The sequence below is a fragment of the Setaria viridis genome, chromosome 9, assembly GCF_005286985.2.
Source record: "Setaria viridis chromosome 9, Setaria_viridis_v4.0, whole genome shotgun sequence".
NCBI lineage: Eukaryota > Viridiplantae > Streptophyta > Magnoliopsida > Poales > Poaceae > Setaria > Setaria viridis.
Window position 1 is genome coordinate 32,384,446 of NC_048271.2, and position 15,046 is coordinate 32,399,491.

Genomic DNA, 15,046 nt, shown 5'->3' on the forward strand with positions numbered 1-15,046 from the left:
CCGGCGGCCGCGGCCCATAGATCCGGCTGCCGGCGGCATCGAGGTTGGCAGCAGCGGGGTCGAGGCAGAGGTGGCGACGGGGGCGAGGCGGAGGCAGAGGAGGAGGTGGCCGATGGCGGGGGCGAGGCGGAGGCGGAGGAGGAGGTGACGGCACCGCGGGAGACGACGGGGCCGGCGAGGCGGGGCGGTGACAGCGCTGGCGGCGCGCGAAGGAGGCGAGGCCGGGCGGAGTGTGCGGGAGAGAGAGAGTGCGGGGGCAAGGGGAGGAAAGTGGTCCGGGGGATCACTTTTAGCCCCATTTAGGGCATCTTGAGGAGCTAATTTTTTAGCCCAAAGTTTAACTATTTGTCACTTTTTACCTTCCTGTTTGGATCCCAAGAGCTAAATTTTGGACTAAAAGTGCAGGACTAAAATTTAGTCCTTGGATCCAAACAGGCCCTAAGAATGGCCTTACAAGTAGAAGAAGAAGATAAAAGTTAGAGCCACTATTATCAATAATGATTAAGCGTACAAAATCATCAATGGTGGAATGTTCTTTTTTTCCACATATTTCAAAGATTTGTCATTTTTCCAGCACAGTTCATTATGATTAACATGGAGACGACAATAAAAAGCACCTTATCCATATCGCCTAACACTATAAGAAATAGCCGCTTTAATAAGGCATACAGGGTACATAACTCAATAACAGCCTTTTTCCGTATGGTATGATCCCTAGTGGGTAGGAAGGACAACCACCCAAACTATTGCTTTTTTCCGTATTCTTGACTCCATAATAGCAAGATTTGGAAACTAAACATTATGGTTTTCTTAGACTAGTACGCTATTACAATGGGTCTCACACAGCTAAAAAGCTGATACAAAACATGACTGAGTACGTACGTGCATGGGTATAGCAGATCCTGACGACTAACATACTACTGTTCCAAATCCGACAACAGCAGGCACTAGAAGATTTCATATCATGGCAAAATATGCCTATCGGACTTAGTTGTTGGTTCCCCGTCACCTCTTTATTCCGACAAGGAAATCTTTGTTGATCTCAAACTATTATTATATGAAGATGATACAATTGACCAAGACCATTACCGGCCTCTGAGTAACTAACACATACACCGTCTAACAGAAAAGGTAAAGCAACTATCATTCCACAACAAGCGAACACAGAACGGTATCTTCATCGTCTTCCAATAACACCATTTGCAAGACAAGGACTACAAAGAATGCCTCCTAAAGCAACACACGGACATGGGCACGAACCACTATTGCCATGGTTCAGTCAACAAAGGTTAGACTATATAGATAGATTTGATATATAGAGTCCATTATGAGAGTTGGCTAATTCATTCTGCAGCCATCATTGAGCATCACCGTTGCCGCGTGGTTGCTAACTTGCTACACCGAAAGCCGATATATACATACCTGCCTTGCAGTAGCCGCTGCCAGTTAAGTTCACCGCCGCATCAGATGAGATCTGGACCGGCAGAGTCAGATCCGCTGCCAACAATGCAATCCCGAGGCAGCGATCGAGTCCGCCCCACGGAGAGGAAATCCAACCGCGTGTCCGTTTTGCCAGCGCAGCAGATCTGCCTCATCAACACAGAACCACCATACGCCAACTGGCCCACGCACGAGTGCTAACCCAAGCCGAGACGCCCTGCCGTCACCTGGAACTTAAAGAAGATGATCCGCAACGTAAAAACAGAGCATTGGAACCCATGATTAATAGCCAAGTGACTGTCCAGTATCCAGTGCGTACGGGCGTACCTAGTGGTGGTCGTCATCGAATCACATGAGCTCCTCGGCAGCCCTTGTAACGTCGAAAGTGGGGTGGTTGGGGTGTGTGGTCTCGGCTAGACCTGATCATGAGCCACCCGACCCGACCCACTCGAAAAAAAACCCGACCCGACCCAATCGGGTCAATATGTTAGGTGGGTGCGGGCCGATATTTTTACCCGATCTAAAACACGGGTCGGGCACGAGCTAAAATTTTTGACCCAAAATCTGAAAAAATCCGACCCAATCTGAAACTTGCACATAAACACCTGAACCCGACCCGACCCGACCCGACTTGACCATTTGACGTGGCGGGCGCGGGCAAAAAATCCGACCTGATGGTCAGCACGGGTCGGGTGCAGGCTAACTTTTTTGACCTGAAATCTGAAAGAACCCGACCCGACCCGAAAAATGATCAGATCTAGTCTCGGCACACCTCAACGCTTCCTCTGCAAGCTTGTGCCTCCACCTCCCTGGCATCATGGACGGCGACATAGACGGTAACTTCCTCGAGGCAGCCAAGGTTCTCGAACCCAAACTCAAAGCCGGCATCACCGAGATCGATAAGGTCCCGCACGCGGAACTGGAACTTGAGCGTCCGGAGCCACGGCATGGCTCCCTGCTAGAACACCAGGGGATGTTAGAGTCACGGAACTTGCACTCCGTCAGGCGCGGGAACGGGCCGGAGCCAACCGTGAGCAGCTCCCGGGTAGCGCTCGGCTCAAGGCAGAGGACGCGGAGGGATGGCAGCCTGCCGAGCGTGTCCACGTCCTCCTGCCTCAGCTCCATGACCTGGATGACCAGCACGGCGAGCTGCGGAACGGTGGCGGCATTTAGCCACGCCGGTAGAAGCCGCAGTGGGCTGTAGAAGTTGTTGCTCGATCGCCAGCGACCGCAACTCGCGTAGGCGCTGTGGCGGCACCAGACTTTCCTCCAGCACGTCCAGCTTCTGCGAGTGGTCCCAGTAGTCGACTTCGAGGTAGATGTCCAGTGATGTTGCGGAGGTTGCGTAAAGACTCCATGAGAGCCTCCTGCAAACACCAGGATGGCTTCCACAGCCTGATCCTGAGCACCCTCAGCTCTGTCAGGCCACCCAGCCCCTCCACGACGTCCAGTGACCTGCGCAGCAGCACGGGGGACACCTCCTCCAGGGAAGTCAGCTTCCCGATCCCAGTCGGCAGACTTGCGCAATAATCAACACGCAGGCACATCAGGCGCCCTAGTTGTACAATACTCGTCGGCACCTCTTCTACCCTTGTGCCTTCCATGTCCAGTGTCTGTAGAAATTGTAGCTTCCCTATCTCTGCGGGGAGCTCAGCAGCACCTCAGCTGAATTAAGTTCCCGAGGTACCTCAGATTAAGGTGGCGACTTCCACTAAGATCGCAACCTTCAAGATCCAATACCCGCAGAACATGGAAGCATGAAAGGGATGGCATTGAATCAACTGCAGGACTGAATATCGTAAAGGACCTCACATGAGACACATGTTGGTTGCGGCTCCAGTAGTATTATGGAGAGAGATCCTGCGAACCTTCTTGCTTTGCAGACATGTTTTCTGCTCAATGTCCTCCCATGTAGTAACAAAATTTCTTCTCTTGCCAAGGAACAGATGAGATCAAGGACCATGTCATGCACACGGCAACATATTCCTTCTTGGTCAATGTGTACAGCCTGGATCATGCTTCTGTTAGAAAGCTCATTGAAGTAACTCTCACCTTTCTCAAATAAGCTATATATGTCCTCTTTCGCCATGTTGGACAAAACCTTCGGCTACACACCTTAGTACAACCCGATCCATCTTAATCTCATAATCTTCTGGAAATATATGCTTAGATACAACAAACAAGTCTTCAAATGAGGCGGTAGATCGTAATACCTGAGCAACAATATATTCCACATATCATTCATATTAGGATCGATCATTTCCATGTCCAGAACCAATCGAGTCATACACCTCACACCAATCTGCATGCTATATTCGCCGACTTATTGGCAAGTAAACTTGATAATGTAGTAATAGCCAAGGGCACACCTCCACATTTCTTCAATATTTTTTAAGATACTTCAGAAGGTTGTGCAGGGCATTTGTCTTCTGATCCGAATATTCTTCCATAGAACAATATTTTAGAGCTGTCATGAGTAAGCGGTTTGAGTCTATAAGAACCACCAACTTGCTCAGCAAGAACAATATTGGGAGTAGTTGTGATTATTCCACTTCCTAAGCTATTCTCGTCTAGAGCACATCTGATTGTCTTTCATGGTTGTATATCCCATATGTCATCGAGAACAATTAAGTACCTACATATATGATAGCTATATAAGCTATTGTAGCGAACATGGCCTCATTAAGTTATAGTTTATGATTTTGGTGATTCAGTGATAACATAGTTAGTGCATCAGGATTTAAAAAATAATAACATATTTATGTCAAACTTCTAAAAGATATTGTTAGTATGTATTAACATATTTGGTTTTTCTAGTTGAACAAAAATGCATATAATCAAACATGTAAAATAGTGAGGGTGAACATACCCATATTGAAATCGAAATTAAATGTTCCTAACCAAAACTAAATAATTGTATAAAAAACAATTAACACGAAGACATAACATTAATTTTCTAAACATTGAAGGCTGAATATGTTACCATTGTGATAGGAATATTAATGGTCAAATAATGCTCAATAACTTGCTCCGACGCGAATATAATATGTTGCTTGTTATAACATTTGAACTATGGATGCACCAATTCGCTAATTTATTTCGCTAAATTGAGCAGTTTACAAGTTACTGCGTCAATGTGCACCCACCTATCAAGCTATTGCACTAGATTGAGAATTTTAATAGTCGTTGGACTAATCTGCACCTGCCTGTCAAATTATTGTACTAGATTGAGTATTTTATACCTGACAAGTTGTTGTATGGTCAGCTAAGCAAAGGCAGCACGCCGGAGTTGTGCCACGGCACGGTGTGGACGTGAAGCAAACACGCCCTTAGTCTCTGACAGTCTCCAGAATCTGTGAGACACAAAGCGTAACAAATGTGTTTTTAGTAGTTTCTGGTTCAGTGTGGATGAATTATGTTGCTACTTCTTCTCCTTTCCATATATTTTTTCTCTTAAACGAAGCTCCCGTTAGTTTGCGTAAATGTTAGTATAAGAAATACTCCCTAGGTCATTCCAACATTCTTGGAGAGTTAAACCATTATATGTTTGAGTAAAATTATAGGGAAGATTACAAAGATTTATGGCACCGAATAGATATACTATGAAAATATATTTATGAAGAATCTAATAGTACTTATTTGGCATCATAAATGTTAGCACTTTATTGTATAAATTTGTTCAAACTTTATATATTTTGACTTTACAAGAAAGTTGGAAAGACTGACAATTTGGATCGGAGGGAGGAGTACCTAGTATCTCTAATTTAGTATTGTGAACACTAGGAAAATTGGACTCCAGACCAAGACGGGGCCAATAAATGCCGGGAAGAAAGGAAGCCAGCAAAACATTAAACATATAAACAATGTGCAGTGAAACAAGTCGGTCAAATAAACTGATGGTCTGATAGTACAAAATAAAAAATTGATAACCTGCGTTGCCTCTAGGACTTTCTTAGGATGTCATAAGTAAAAAAGAAGATCCTGCCGATGAAAAAAAAAAGAAATTCATCACTCACCCGACGAGATAAATGTTAATCAGAAGCAAATGCATCTTTATTTCTGTTATTCGTACGTAGAGAATCTAACAGGGGATGGATATGGCAACACACACCAGGGGAGGGAAGCACTCGTCAGCGTGGCAGCGACGCGCTGAGGAGCCACCGCGTACGTGTTCTGGTATCGGAAGGATAACGTCTTACAAAAGGACCTAGCATGTTAACATATGGTCTCCTAGATGCTTCCAAAAAAAAGATAAAGTCTCCTAATGCCTGATCTCCTATCTTTTCAAGCTTCAAACAACTCAACCAAGTACGTACTCCTTCCATGATTTTTTTACATATCACGTTACGTTTGTCCTAATCAAAGTTATTCAACTTTAACTATATTTATAGAGAAATATAACAACATTTATACTACCAAATTTGTTTCATTGAATTCACCATGGAATATGTTTTGATAGTGTATGTATTCGGTAATATAGATGTTGTTATATTTTTCTATAAACTTAGTTAAAGTTGAACAAGTTTGACTTAGGACGAACCTAATCTGACATGTGAAAGAGAACAGAGGGAGTAGTTCTTCAGCACGATCTGGAGCTCAATGATCTCCGTAAACTGCTGGTACAACAGAAATGAATGTGAATTTCTGTTGTCTTCTATTCTCTTTACTCCGACAAAGCTTTAGGGCGATGTCCACCAGCTTCGGTCTGCCCCATCGTCACTCTATGTCTACCTGCGCTTGGTTCTGCTCCTAATTTTTTGCAAGCCCATTACATGCAGATTTTTCCTCATATTCCGCTCCGATCCCATCAATCATCCCTCACTGGTCACTTCCTTCCTATTCTACGCTCTCCCTCAACAGAATTGGCGAAAAGGGGTCCCGTTTCTTGCTACACGGGCACGACCCGTCGCTGAGCTTGCCAACGTCCTTGTTGGAGGAGGCTAAAGCAGCAGCTCCCGAGCCTAGTCCTGTCAGGAGCCACACTTAGTCCTGTCCTGGACGAGGGGCATGCCACCAGCATCTAAGTATGGCAGCGCAGGCCGTGTCCCGTCTCCCGTGAGCTGTGAGCATGGCCACTACTAACCTTGCGCAAGTTAGCATCTCATGCTCACACGCTCACACACGGCTTACTGGTGTGGATCGACTTGGTGCACCTGACACTGTGTCTGTCCCCAACCTAGATGTGTGGCGCCTGTGGTGCTAGTTAGCACGGAGGAAATGGTCCATGAATCTCTTAATTAATGTAATATCTATTTTTAAATACATGGACCACATTTATATTAAACTAATTTATCAAATTATCCTGAATTCGCAAAGGGCATGCTCGGAGGCATGAAATTGCCACCGCTACAGGCATCATCAATCGAAGGAGATATTAAGATCGGTCAGGATTGACTGTTATTGTAACATGTTTATTAATGCTAAAGGTACCAGGGCAACCTTGTATGGATCCTTTTTTATTCATAGGTATAAGCACAGTTATTTGTAGCGTACAATAGATGTTTACAGGAGGGCACCACCCATCTTTAATTATTTCCTTATAAGTTATAACCACACTCGATTTGCGAAGAAGACGGGGATCAAGGCAGGGGGATTTCTCCGCGATGGCTATCACCGTCAAGTTGGGGCATGAGTCCACGTCCATTGCTTTCACCGCCAGTGAGGACTAGTCGTGAGGACTAGGACGACTCGTCTCAAACCTGTATGGGGCATGAGGATCCGAATGCACCATCGCAGCACGTGGACTAGGACGACTCTTCTCAAACCTGTCTGCGGCACGAGGATCCGAATTCACCATCGCAGCACGTGGACGCTCAACCGCCCCTGGAAACGCAAGCACGTCAGTTTATTGCCCACTTCATGTGCTTTATGATACTACGGGAGGAATGATAAACTGAAATTAAGAAAGAAAAGCAGCTGGGTGCTCACTGCATTCCACGAAAGGAGTGCTGGTGATCATCACCGCGGCGATGACGAGCAGGGTGATTCCTAGAACATGGGCGGATCTTGCCAATGACGCCATTGTTGCCTGGTCGTGCTCTCAGAGCTGCCCTGTTATCTCTATGAATTTGAGGTGTCCTGCTGCTTAATTTTTCCTGAATCTCGCTTGGAGCTGCAACCCGTATTTATAGAGGCACGCACTGCACACAGCCGCTGGGCATGTGCTTATTATCGGGTCACCCACGAGCTGAGCCACGTGGTGTCAAAGCGTCCCAAGTATGCTAGCCTTGTACGATTTCTAACCTTAACAGGTTGGTCGGTGTGAAGCCACGTTTTGTTTTGGTCCCGGCAAGGTCATCACGTCCAAATTAAGCATATGCAGCACCACGTTTTGTAGACAAGCAGAAATTTTGGGTGCCAAGACCAGAGCGGCGAGCACCAACTTGCACCCACGTGCTCCTTTTACCTGCTAATCTTGTTTTTTCAATAGCATCCTGCGTACAAAATCATTCTACACCCAATATCTAGGTGGTGCAATAATCTTTTCATCGGATCAAATACCGACTACCAGCACAACCTAACCGGCGAGACCACTTGAACTCTTAAGCCTAGCGACACCATGAATTTAAAGTATAATAATTAATATGTCCTCCTATATCAATCTTATGCTATCACAAATATCACGTGCCTTGTTTCACCTAACCTCTTTGTTTCCTCAAACAGTAGATTTAATTTGAGTAATCGTTATTCGTCCGTCGTCTCATCCTCTACCATCTTCCTCCATTATCATCCATCATTCTGTCATCATTATCCCCTTCACGGTGATATGTCCATTGTTGATAATCATCCATGAAACCCCTTGTGATTAAGTGTGACCCGATTTCTTCTATATCAACAAAAAGTAAATTGCACCCACCATACAACAACTTGTTAGGTGGGTGCAGATTGATCCAACATCTTATAAAATGCTCAATCTAGTACAATAACTTCCAGGTGGGTGTAAATTGGTCCAACAACTTGTAAAATGCTCAATTTAGTACAATAACTTGACAGGTGGGTGCATAATTATCCAACAACTTGCAAATTGGTGCCTTGAGAATCCAAACATTATGTATTAAAGCGAAGTAGATGGACACGTGAATTTTCTTCCAATCAATAATTTTTATTTTTATCGATAAAATTCGTTGATCATTACCAGTCTATTGCCTTTTAACTGTGTACATAACTTATTTGTTCATTATTAGTTAAATTGAATAATATTTAGAATTACACCATCGGCATTGCCGAAATACTAAGTCCATAAGAGAGATCCTTGGACCTTAAGTTGCTTCTATGCTTCTGCTATTTCTTTTACTTTTTAGCCCATTTTACTTTCTAAACAAGTGCATCAGGATTTAAAAAATAATAACATATTTATGTCAAACTTCTAAAAGATATTGTTAGTATGTATTAACATATTTGGTTTTTCTAGTTGAACAAAAATGCATATAATCAAACATGTAAAATAGTGAGGGTGAACATACCCATATTGAAATCGAAATTAAATGTTCCTAACCAAAACTAAATAATTGTATAAAAAACAATTAACACGAAGACATAACATTAATTTTCTAAACATTGAAGGCTGAATATGTTACCATTGTGATAGGAATATTAATGGTCAAATAATGCTCAATAACTTGCTCCGACGCGAATATAATATGTTGCTTGTTATAACATTTGAACTATGGATGCACCAATTCGCTAATTTATTTCGCTAAATTGAGCAGTTTACAAGTTACTGCGTCAATGTGCACCCACCTATCAAGCTATTGCACTAGATTGAGAATTTTAATAGTCGTTGGACTAATCTGCACCTGCCTGTCAAATTATTGTACTAGATTGAGTATTTTATACCTGACAAGTTGTTGTATGGTCAGCTAAGCAAAGGCAGCACGCCGGAGTTGTGCCACGGCACGGTGTGGACGTGAAGCAAACACGCCCTTAGTCTCTGACAGTCTCCAGAATCTGTGAGACACAAAGCGTAACAAATGTGTTTTTAGTAGTTTCTGGTTCAGTGTGGATGAATTATGTTGCTACTTCTTCTCCTTTCCATATATTTTTTCTCTTAAACGAAGCTCCCGTTAGTTTGCGTAAATGTTAGTATAAGAAATACTCCCTAGGTCATTCCAACATTCTTGGAGAGTTAAACCATTATATGTTTGAGTAAAATTATAGGGAAGATTACAAAGATTTATGGCACCGAATAGATATACTATGAAAATATATTTATGAAGAATCTAATAGTACTTATTTGGCATCATAAATGTTAGCACTTTATTGTATAAATTTGTTCAAACTTTATATATTTTGACTTTACAAGAAAGTTGGAAAGACTGACAATTTGGATCGGAGGGAGGAGTACCTAGTATCTCTAATTTAGTATTGTGAACACTAGGAAAATTGGACTCCAGACCAAGACGGGGCCAATAAATGCCGGGAAGAAAGGAAGCCAGCAAAACATTAAACATATAAACAATGTGCAGTGAAACAAGTCGGTCAAATAAACTGATGGTCTGATAGTACAAAATAAAAAATTGATAACCTGCGTTGCCTCTAGGACTTTCTTAGGATGTCATAAGTAAAAAAGAAGATCCTGCCGATGAAAAAAAAAAGAAATTCATCACTCACCCGACGAGATAAATGTTAATCAGAAGCAAATGCATCTTTATTTCTGTTATTCGTACGTAGAGAATCTAACAGGGGATGGATATGGCAACACACACCAGGGGAGGGAAGCACTCGTCAGCGTGGCAGCGACGCGCTGAGGAGCCACCGCGTACGTGTTCTGGTATCGGAAGGAGAACGTCTTACAAAAGGACCTAGCATGTTAACATATGGTCTCCTAGATGCTTCCAAAAAAAAGATAAAGTCTCCTAATGCCTGATCTCCTATCTTTTCAAGCTTCAAACAACTCAACCAAGTACGTACTCCTTCCATGATTTTTTTACATATCACGTTACGTTTGTCCTAATCAAAGTTATTCAACTTTAACTATATTTATAGAGAAATATAACAACATTTATACTACCAAATTTGTTTCATTGAATTCACCATGGAATATGTTTTGATAGTGTATGTATTCGGTAATATAGATGTTGTTATATTTTTCTATAAACTTAGTTAAAGTTGAACAAGTTTGACTTAGGACGAACCTAATCTGACATGTGAAAGAGAACAGAGGGAGTAGTTCTTCAGCACGATCTGGAGCTCAATGATCTCCGTAAACTGCTGGTACAACAGAAATGAATGTGAATTTCTGTTGTCTTCTATTCTCTTTACTCCGACAAAGCTTTAGGGCGATGTCCACCAGCTTCGGTCTGCCCCATCGTCACTCTATGTCTACCTGCGCTTGGTTCTGCTCCTAATTTTTTGCAAGCCCATTACATGCAGATTTTTCCTCATATTCCGCTCCGATCCCATCAATCGTCCCTCACTGGTCACTTCCTTCCTATTCTACGCTCTCCCTCAACAGAATTGGCGAAAAGGGGTCCCGTTTCTTGCTACACGGGCACGACCCGTCGCTGAGCTTGCCAACGTCCTTGTTGGAGGAGGCTAAAGCAGCAGCTCCCGAGCCTAGTCCTGTCAGGAGCCACACTTAGTCCTGTCCTGGACGAGGGGCATGCCACCAGCATCTAAGTATGGCGGCGCAGGCCGTGTCCCGTCTCCCGTGAGCTGTGAGCATGGCCACTACTAACCTTGCGCAAGTTAGCATCTCATGCTCACACGCTCACACACGGCTTACTGGTGTGGATCGACTTGGTGCACCTGACACTGTGTCTGTCCCCAACCTAGATGTGTGGCGCCTGTGGTGCTAGTTAGCACGGAGGAAATGGTCCATGAATCTCTTAATTAATGTAATATCTATTTTTAAATACATGGACCACATTTATATTAAACTAATTTATCAAATTATCCTGAATTCGCAAAGGGCAAGCTCGGAGCCATGAAATTGCCACCGCTACAGGCATCATCAATCGAAGGAGATATTAAGATCGGTCAGGATTGACTGTTATTGTAACATGTTTATTAATGCTAAAGGTACCAGGGCAACCTTGTATGGATCCTTTTTTATTCATAGGTATAAGCACAGTTATTTGTAGCGTACAATAGATGTTTACAGGAGGGCACCACCCATCTTTAATTATTTCCTTATAAGTTATAACCACACTCGATTTGCGAAGAAGACGGGGATCAAGGCAGGGGGATTTCTCCGCGATGGCTATCACCGTCAAGTTGGGGCATGAGTCCACGTCCATTGCTTTCACCGCCAGTGAGGACTAGTCGTGAGGACTAGGACGACTCGTCTCAAACCTGTATGGGGCATGAGGATCCGAATGCACCATCGCAGCACGTGGACTAGGACGACTCTTCTCAAACCTGTCTGCGGCACGAGGATCCGAATTCACCATCGCAGCACGTGGACGCTCAACCGCCCCTGGAAACGCAAGCACGTCAGTTTATTGCCCACTTCATGTGCTTTATGATACTACGGGAGGAATGATAAACTGAAATTAAGAAAGAAAAGCAGCTGGGTGCTCACTGCATTCCACGAAAGGAGTGCTGGTGATCATCACCGCGGCGATGACGAGCAGCGTGATTCCTAGAACATGGGCAGATCTTGCCAATGACGCCATTGTTGCCTGGTCGTGCTCTCAGAGCTGCCCTGTTATCTCTATGAATTTGAGGTGTCCTGCTGCTTAATTTTTCCTGAATCTCGCTTGGAGCTGCAACCCGTATTTATAGAGGCACGCACTGCACACAGCCGCTGGGCATGTGCTTATTATCGGGTCACCCACGAGCTGAGCCACGTGGTGTCAAAGCGTCCCAAGTATGCTAGCCTTGTACGATTTCTAACCTTAACAGGTTGGTCGGTGTGAAGCCACGTTTTGTTTTGGTCCCGGCAAGGTCATCACGTCCAAATTAAGCATATGCAGCACCACGTTTTGTAGACAAGCAGAAATTTTGGGTGCCAAGACCAGAGCGGCGAGCACCAACTTGCACCCACGTGCTCCTTTTACCTGCTAATCTTGTTTTTTCAATAGCATCCTGCGTACAAAATCATTCTACACCCAATATCTAGGTGGTGCAATAATCTTTTCATCGGATCAAATACCGACTACCAGCACAACCTAACCGGCGAGACCACTTGAACTCTTAAGCCTAGCGACACCATGAATTTAAAGTATAATAATTAATATGTCCTCCTATATCAATCTTATGCTATCACAAATATCACGTGCCTTGTTTCACCTAACCTCTTTGTTTCCTCAAACAGTAGATTTAATTTGAGTAATCGTTATTCGTCCGTCGTCTCATCCTCTACCATCTTCCTCCATTATCATCCATCATTCTGTCATCATTATCCCCTTCACGGTGATATGTCCATTGTTGATAATCATCCATGAAACCCCTTGTGATTAAGTGTGACCCGATTTCTTCTATATCAACAAAAAGTAAATTGCACCCACCATACAACAACTTGTTAGGTGGGTGCAGATTGATCCAACATCTTATAAAATGCTCAATCTAGTACAATAACTTCCAGGTGGGTGTAAATTGGTCCAACAACTTGTAAAATGCTCAATTTAGTACAATAACTTGACAGGTGGGTGCATAATTATCCAACAACTTGCAAATTGGTGCCTTGAGAATCCAAACATTATGTATTAAAGCGAAGTAGATGGACACGTGAATTTTCTTCCAATCAATAATTTTTATTTTTATCGATAAAATTCGTTGATCATTACCAGTCTATTGCCTTTTAACTGTGTACATAACTTATTTGTTCATTATTAGTTAAATTGAATAATATTTAGAATTACACCATCGGCATTGCCGAAATACTAAGTCCATAAGAGAGATCCTTGGACCTTAAGTTGCTTCTATGCTTCTGCTATTTCTTTTACTTTTTAGCCCATTTTACTTTCTAAACAAGTGCATCAGGATTTAAAAAATAATAACATATTTATGTCAAACTTCTAAAAGATATTGTTAGTATGTATTAACATATTTGGTTTTTCTAGTTGAACAAAAATGCATATAATCAAACATGTAAAATAGTGAGGGTGAACATACCCATATTGAAATCGAAATTAAATGTTCCTAACCAAAACTAAATAATTGTATAAAAAACAATTAACACGAAGACATAACATTAATTTTCTAAACATTGAAGGCTGAATATGTTACCATTGTGATAGGAATATTAATGGTCAAATAATGCTCAATAACTTGCTCCGACGCGAATATAATATGTTGCTTGTTATAACATTTGAACTATGGATGCACCAATTCGCTAATTTATTTCGCTAAATTGAGCAGTTTACAAGTTACTGCGTCAATGTGCACCCACCTATCAAGCTATTGCACTAGATTGAGAATTTTAATAGTCGTTGGACTAATCTGCACCTGCCTGTCAAATTATTGTACTAGATTGAGTATTTTATACCTGACAAGTTGTTGTATGGTCAGCTAAGCAAAGGCAGCACGCCGGAGTTGTGCCACGGCACGGTGTGGACGTGAAGCAAACACGCCCTTAGTCTCTGACAGTCTCCAGAATCTGTGAGACACAAAGCGTAACAAATGTGTTTTTAGTAGTTTCTGGTTCAGTGTGGATGAATTATGTTGCTACTTCTTCTCCTTTCCATATATTTTTTCTCTTAAACGAAGCTCCCGTTAGTTTGCGTAAATGTTAGTATAAGAAATACTCCCTAGGTCATTCCAACATTCTTGGAGAGTTAAACCATTATATGTTTGAGTAAAATTATAGGGAAGATTACAAAGATTTATGGCACCGAATAGATATACTATGAAAATATATTTATGAAGAATCTAATAGTACTTATTTGGCATCATAAATGTTAGCACTTTATTGTATAAATTTGTTCAAACTTTATATATTTTGACTTTACAAGAAAGTTGGAAAGACTGACAATTTGGATCGGAGGGAGGAGTACCTAGTATCTCTAATTTAGTATTGTGAACACTAGGAAAATTGGACTCCAGACCAAGACGGGGCCAATAAATGCCGGGAAGAAAGGAAGCCAGCAAAACATTAAACATATAAACAATGTGCAGTGAAACAAGTCGGTCAAATAAACTGATGGTCTGATAGTACAAAATAAAAAATTGATAACCTGCGTTGCCTCTAGGACTTTCTTAGGATGTCATAAGTAAAAAAGAAGATCCTGCCGATGAAAAAAAAAAGAAATTCATCACTCACCCGACGAGATAAATGTTAATCAGAAGCAAATGCATCTTTATTTCTGTTATTCGTACGTAGAGAATCTAACAGGGGATGGATATGGCAACACACACCAGGGGAGGGAAGCACTCGTCAGCGTGGCAGCGACGCGCTGAGGAGCCACCGCGTACGTGTTCTGGTATCGGAAGGAGAACGTCTTACAAAAGGACCTAGCATGTTAACATATGGTCTCCTAGATGCTTCCAAAAAAAAGATAAAGTCTCCTAATGCCTGATCTCCTATCTTTTCAAGCTTCAAACAACTCAACCAAGTACGTACTCCTTCCATGATTTTTTTACATATCACGTTACGTTTGTCCTAATCAAAGTTATTCAACTTTAACTATATTTATAGAGAAATATAACAACATTTATACTACCA

General features: G+C 42.5%; 2 long non-coding RNA genes across 2 annotated transcripts; both read right to left on the reverse strand.

Moving 5' to 3' along the window:
• Positions 1–6,867: 6,867 nt before the first annotated feature.
• LOC117839956 (uncharacterized) lies at positions 6,868–8,675 on the reverse strand. The gene is made up of 2 exons (XR_004636924.2): positions 7,369–8,675; positions 6,868–7,263 (listed from the first exon to the last, which is right to left on the reverse strand). It is a non-coding gene; the product is annotated as an uncharacterized lncRNA (long non-coding RNA).
• Positions 8,676–11,461: 2,786 nt separating this feature from the next.
• Positions 11,462–13,269, reverse strand: LOC140221341 (uncharacterized). Its single transcript, XR_011897119.1, has 2 exons — positions 11,963–13,269; positions 11,462–11,857 (listed from the first exon to the last, which is right to left on the reverse strand). It is a non-coding gene; the product is annotated as an uncharacterized lncRNA (long non-coding RNA).
• Between the last annotated feature and the right edge of the window lie 1,777 nt (positions 13,270–15,046).